Genomic DNA, 7,327 nt, shown 5'->3' on the forward strand with positions numbered 1-7,327 from the left:
TCATTTCATATGCAAACAAATTATCTGAGAACAGAAAAATGCAGGCATACATCAATCCACTAAAGGCAATGTTGGAACTGATTTTCTATGAATGTTGTAAAAGAATAAGCTGAGTGTAATTGCCTAGTTACCTTGCAAAGACATACTAAACAGAATAATATTTCTGTCAAAGTGATATAATAGGGTATGTATGTGTGTGAGTCTTTGTATGTGTATATAGGAAGCTATTCACACTGAAGATGAAATGATTCTATTAGGAAATCCTAGAACTCTTTTAGCAGGTTCATGAAAGGCAATTTTCTTCATCAATAAACCATTGATCATTTAGCTTTTAAGAAATATCTATAATGTTCTTCTGTCCATCCCCCAAGTTACTACCAATTTCAATGATTTCCTATAAGGATTAAAATCTCAGGAAAGATTTTGTTCTTTAGAATATAGTTCACTACTTAGTGATGATACAAAGTTAAATCAACCAAGAGAAAATATACAGAGTATACTATAACTAAACATTATTTGAAATTTTTAATTAAGAATTATTTTTATCTTTTATCTTTCATGTGTGTGTATGTGTGTGATGATGATTTTGAACATGGGCACATGAACTCTATAAAACAGGTGTGAGGTCAGATAATCTTGAATGATGGTCCTTTACTTTCATCTCATTTCTTTTTTTTTTTTTTTCTGTCCCCGGATCCCTTCATCTCATTTCTAATTATTCCAGTCTTGTTGTCTTTTTGATTTCCAGCTACTGTTATGTTTCCACTTTCCATCTTGCTGGAGAGTTGTAGAGGGTTGGGAATCACAGTTGCATGCACTACAATATCCAGTGGCCCTCTCTGTGAGCCCCCAATTCCCAAAACACCTCAGGGGAGAGAATGAATGCAGTCTTCCACTACCACAAATTATGCAGTTAAATTTCCTACATTTGGGGTAATCACAGTGGACAATGCATTCAGAGTGTAATGAGTCATCCTCTCCCTAGGAAAACTGCCTTTGTGATCATGATATCTCCCATGCCAGGTTAGTATGTGATACCCAGATTTTACATGAGTTCTGGCTAACCAACTCCAGGGCCTTCTACTTGCATTGTATCAGTTGAGGTATCTCCCCACCCAGGGCTTTTGTCTTCTCCCAGGGTAGTCACAAGTAGAGTGCTTTGTTCTCTCAGCAACACCGTGTTTTAAAACTTACCTAGAGTTACTAACCAGGGATGGTCATCCAAGGCTCATTATCTTATCTGGGATAATCACTAGCATAGAACACTTGTATGTTAGTCTTAACTACTCAGTATCAGAGGTAAAGCTGGTGACCCAGAACTCCAGGTAAACAAAACAGCATTCACCATAAACATCACCTCTGTATTAGCTCTCTGATTTGATCCCAGGCCTAAGGCATATGGAGACACATCTTCAGCCTATTTTGGTATTTGGAAGCCACCTCTCAAATATAGTGCCAGTTCTGAAACCTTTTGCAATGTGTAGGGTATATCTGATGAGATTACCCTTACTGCATATTAGAAAGTCTTTGACTACCTCCCCATTTGTGCTACTTACTACAGGAAATTTGATATAACATGTTTTCACATTATATTTCATTAAAACATGGTAGCCATTGCTCATTTTCTATAGAAAAACATATGTACAGAAAAAGTTCAGGTATAAAAGTTATACCAGAATTTGTTTCTCCAGGAGAATTTTGGGGGTATCATTGAGGTTTAAAGTGAAAACTGCTATTGAGAGTTTACCTACCAGAACACATCTACAACTAGGCTTTGGGAATTAGGCAGACAAAAAAAAAAAAAAAGGAATTTAAAAGAGGCAGCTGCAAGGACAGCAGAGTCCAAGGACAGGTCTGCTTAGCAAGACCCCTCAGCTTAGAACTTGGGCAGTCCAGGAATAAGGCATTTTTGTTATACATGTAAACCTAAAAGCAAGTCAATCATCAAAATGACAGAACAAGTTGCTAATTTCATAATGATGTTTCATAGATATGCCAATAATTTATTGCCTTAAAAGGATATACATTTACTTTCCATTCAGTTCTCTAGATGAGAAGACTCAAACAATTACTATAAGATTACAATTAAGTTCCTGTTAAAATGGTACTTGACGTGGAGGTTCTTGAGAACATTTTATTACCTTTTACCAGTATCCACCTAGACTGCTGGGTTGTGGCTCCTTTCTCCATCTTCAATGTGTACCTCTCTAGCCTTGGCTATTCTTTTGTTTCATGCTCCCATTCTGACCCATGTGTCCTCCCACTTTCTCTTATTAGGACCTTACAATCTTATTGGACCTACCCAATAACCAATAGTTATCAGCCTCCTTGTCTGTCTCAAGTTCTTCACCTAACCATATTGATGAATTCCTTTTCCACTTAATGCAATATATTCATAAGTTCCAGGATTTTGAGGTGATATTCTTAGGTGTCATTATTTTTGTTATTATAAAAGCAAGCATCATGTGCACAGGAATAGCTGGGGTTGAAAAGCCTTGTACTAAATGCTGCTGTCTAAGGTTAAGTATCCCAGTCAGTTTCTAAAAGAGTATGCCTATTGCCTTATTTACCCAGAAACGCCCATCAATTAATGAATTGGCCATAAACCCCCTATATCCTATCAGCACTTTTAAAGGATTTTTTCATAGTTCAGGCAATTCAGAAAATCAGCCATTGGTTTTCAAGAGAAAGTCATTATATTAAGGATCCATTTAAGCTAAGAATTATCATAGGAATTGCCATTATAGCTGCCATTTAGTCTACATTCACTCTATATTAAATTTTCCAAATCATGTATCTACATTTATACATTTACTGCTATACACTTTAAAGTTGATTTTGGCATTTCTTTAAAAAGAAAGTGAATCTAAGTGTCTACTAACCTGCCCTGACATGACTTTGGAAACAGCCTAGCAAAGTTAGTGGTTTTCCTATATAGAATGCCAGTATTTTTATGTACATCATGGAATACCCTTTTCATCTAATAGTTTTTCTATCCATAATTTTAATTTTATTTGTATATTAATGTTTTCAGGTTATATATCTTTACAATTGCCATAATAAACATAGGGATAATTACTAGTATTTTCTCATTGAAGACAGAATTATCCCATGGGGAGGACAGTGGTATCCTCACAGAGAACTTACATGAAAGCTGAAGAGAAGTTTATTTCCAACAATAAAAAATATCAGTTCTTAAATGTTTTAATTTTTTTTAAATTGGCAGAGTCCTGCTTTAAAATACAACATTGGTATCATGATGTAGTTTTATTGTGAATTCAATACATCCATCTTTCTCTGTAAAACTGCATAGAGATTTTAAAGAAATTTACCCAGAATTGAAAAATAGAAGAATGGTATCACTCTTTGAAACTTAGAATTAAAAGTGCCTTGACCTTGTAGTTCTGCTGGGGAGACTGGCTCTGCCCTCATGTATATTTTATGTGCTGTGAGAAGTCACAGTACTTTGAATATTAACCATTTGTACTTGTGTTCACAAAATGAAGAAGAAAAAACATCTTCATAAGTGTATTAAAATGACTAATGTTTGATTTGTGAGATGAGATAGTTCCTCCTCTGACCTGTGATTTCTCTAATGAGATTTTTCTCCTAGTTAGTAACTTGACTACCTTGAGACCCAAATATTTTTATATGACACATTAAGGTGATGAGGGATACTAGGGACAGTCTTTCTCTTCTTTGTTTTCTAAGTTCAGTGTTCACCTTTCACTTCAAGAATCTACTACATATATTCATTATGTGGAAAGACTAGATGTGAGTTTTTATATTTTCTTGAACTTATTTCCAGAAATCTTTTCTTAGTGCAATTACAGCACCAAGTCAGAAAGACAGTTATATTTTTAGCACCAACTTATTGTTCTCAGAGCTGAGCACTGACTCTCAGTTATTGAACTATGGCTTAACAGGCATGATATTGTGCTTGGTCCTTGAAGTTTTAGATTCCTTGTATTCAAAGTTTTAACTGTAGTTGACAAATGTGAAAATCTTCCTTAAATTTATCTTTATTGAATGACTAAGGTTATTCATCTTTCTCCATTGTTCCAAAAATAGGCCAGTAACATCTTCCAGATCTTCAGTCTGTGGGCAAACATTTCTCTCTGACAATAAGCATAAGATTTACTACATATTTTATTATAGACACAGGATAGTATAAATAATTTGTATTTTACTCTTCTTTATATAACTGACCATATTATGCCTGACATAAGTCTTCTCTGAAATTTTAGTACAGATGTTCATTTAACATAGCCTAATCAAATTATAATTGTCCTTTCTTTCATAAAATAATTTGGTTGCAAACTCAGATCTACAAGAAAATAGTCATTTTTGTTATAAGTACTGGTTGCATTTATATGTGCTTGACACAGGTTGAAAACTCTGCCTAGGGGTAATTAAGAAATGTTTATTGGTTGCTTTTCTTTACTTAAGGGAAACATAAATGCCTTTTAAGTTTAATGCTTTGCACTAAACTTAATGTTCACATGTATACAGGTGCTTAAGTATAGAGGCCAAAGGACAACCTTGGGTGTCATCCTCAAAATACCGTAGATCATCTTTGAGATAAGCTTTCCCATTGGCCAGAAGCTATGTAATTAGCTTAGACTGCCTGGTCAGTAAGCTCCAAAAATTCTTACATGACCACCTCCTCAGAACTGGCCTATTAAAAACACATGGAAATGCACTTGCTACCTTTAAGTTGGTTCTGGGATTGCAACCCAGATCCTTGTGTTTGCAAAGCAAGCACTTTGCTATGTAATCCACCCTACCAGCCATGCAAAGTTTTTCTTCAACAGTATGTTTAAAACTAACATAAAAACTGTTAATGGTTGTGGTAGACATATTTATGTCTTGACTGTGGTGAAGATTACACAAATATATGCATATGCTCAAGTTCATTGATGGATGTGCTAAACAGTGTACAGGATTTTCCCATGGCTTGTATCTTAATAAAACTGCTAAAAATAAACTGTTCAAACTCTAAACTTAGGCATTTTATCACTGCGGTACTTCTCAGCAATCATGCTTTAAAACAAGTGTTTAAAGTTCAGTAATTAAATTTATAAGCTTGCATTAAATACATATTCATATAGTATATGGGAAGGTATGTATAGCTTTCATACATAACAATAATAATTATAGAAGGCAGCTTTGTATCTTAAGGGGTAGTGGGGGTCATGGAGGAATGCGAGAGGGAGGAGAAATGGGATGATTATAGAAATAAAGTGCTTATTTGTAAATTTCCTCAACAAATTTAAAAAGTAACTCTAAAACGCTGGCTTTCACTTAAAATTAGATATATATTAGGATAATAAATATATAAAGTAATGTTATCTGTGATATGTCCATGAAAAAAACCTCATCATATAAAAGAGACTAACTAGCATAGACCTAATATTTATAAACTTTGCCTGTAGCTTGCTAGTCTACATCCAGTAAAAAGTGAAAAATATTCATTGAGAAATTGCTGATGATGTTAATGTGGACATAATTTTACTGTGTGATTGCTGAGGGATGCTTCTTAGAAATCTATCCATTCACAGAGATAGTCTCAAATGGAATAAGCAACATCCAGTCTCTTTCATTTAAGCTGGGAAGCAGTACACTTCACAAGCATGGCTTGAGACACAAAGTTCCAATTAGCCACAAATAACTGACCTCTGAAATGTACAGTGAGATATGCTTAATCCAGTGATAGGTTTGATAAACTTTTCTTCTCTGAGCATTTCTATCCTTGACAATCTGTCCGAAGGTATCTAGTAATTTGTTTTATGAGCCTTGATGCTAACCACATCTACTTGTAAAAATAGATGACACAATTAAATAGGTCATCTATTAAAAATGAAATGAGGATCCTAAAATTTTGGTTGATCATTTTCTTTGCTGTCATGAATCAAAGACCCTAATTCTACCCAGTGAAAACCAATGACTTAAGAAATATACACTATTGGGTTCTAAACTATTTTTCTGATTAAAATTCTTTTTTTTTTTTTTTTTTTTTTTAATTTTTTTATTACATATTTTCCTCAATTACGTTTCCAATGCTATCCCAAAAGTCCCCCATACCCCCCCCACTTCCCTATCCACCCATTCCCATTCTTTTGGCCCTGGCATTCCCCTATATTGGGGCATATAAAGTTTGCAAGTCCAATGGGCCTCTCTTTCCATTGATGGCTGACTAGGCCATCTTTCGATACATATGCAGCTAGAGACAAGAGCTCCGGGGTTCTAGTTAGTACATAATGTTGTTCCAACAATAGGGTTGCAGATCCCTTTAGCTCCTTGGGTACTTACTCTAGCTTCTCCATTGGGAGCCCTGTGATACATCCAATAGCTGACTGTGAACATCCACTCCTGTGTTTGCTAGGCCCCAGCATCGTCTCACAAGAGACAGCTATATTTGGGTCCTTTCAGCAAAATCTTGCTAGTGTATGCAATGGTGTCAGCGTTTAGAAGTTGATTATGGGATGGATCCCTGGGTACGGCAGTCTCTAAATGGTCCATCCTTTCATCACNGCTACGAACTTTGTCTCTGTAACTCCTTCCCTGGGTGTTTTGTTCCCAATTCTGAGGAGGTGCACAGTGTCCACAGTTTGGTCTTCATTCTTCTTGAGTTTCATGCGTTTAGCAAATTGTATCTTAAATCTTGGGTATCCTAAGTTTTGGGCTAATATCCACTTATCAGTGAATACATATTGTGTGAGTTCTTTTGGGATTGTGTTACTTCACTCAAGATGATGCCCTCCAGGTCNATCCATTTGGCTAGGAATTTCATAAATTCATTCTTTTTAATAGCTGAGTAGTACTCCATTGTGTAAATGTACCATAATTTCTGTATCCATTCCTCTGTTGAGGGACATCTGGGTTCTTTCCAGCTTCTGGCTATTATAAATAGGGCTGCTATGAACATAGTGGAACATGTGTCCTTTTTACCGGTTGGGACATCTTCTGGATATATGCCCAGGAGAGGTATTGCTGGATCCTCCGGTAGTACTATGTCCAATTTTCTGAGGAACCGCCAGACTGATTTCCAGAGTGGTTGTACAAGCTTGCAATCCCACCAACAATGGAGGAGTGTTCCTCTTTCTCCACATCCTCGCCAGCAACTGCTGTCACCTGAATTTTTGATCTTAGCCATTCTGACTGGTGTGAGGTGGAATCTCAGGGTTGTTTTGATTTGCATTTCCCTGATGATTAAGGATGTTGAACATTTTTTCAGGTGTTTCTCTGCCATTCGGTATTCCTCAGGCGAGAATTCTTTGTTCAGTTCTGAGCCCCATTTTTTAATGGGGTTATTTGACTTTCTGGA

General features: G+C 35.8%; 1 non-coding gene across 1 annotated transcript; it reads right to left on the bottom strand.

Moving 5' to 3' along the window:
• Window positions 1-867: 867 nt before the first annotated feature.
• Window positions 868-1,031, bottom strand: LOC115032233. The gene has a single exon (XR_003837887.1). It is a non-coding gene; the product is annotated as a U1 spliceosomal RNA (small nuclear RNA).
• Between the last annotated feature and the right edge of the window lie 6,296 nt (window positions 1,032-7,327).

The sequence above is a fragment of the Mus caroli genome, chromosome 10 (assembly GCF_900094665.2).
Source record: "Mus caroli chromosome 10, CAROLI_EIJ_v1.1, whole genome shotgun sequence".
NCBI classification, from domain to species: domain Eukaryota; kingdom Metazoa; phylum Chordata; class Mammalia; order Rodentia; family Muridae; genus Mus; species Mus caroli.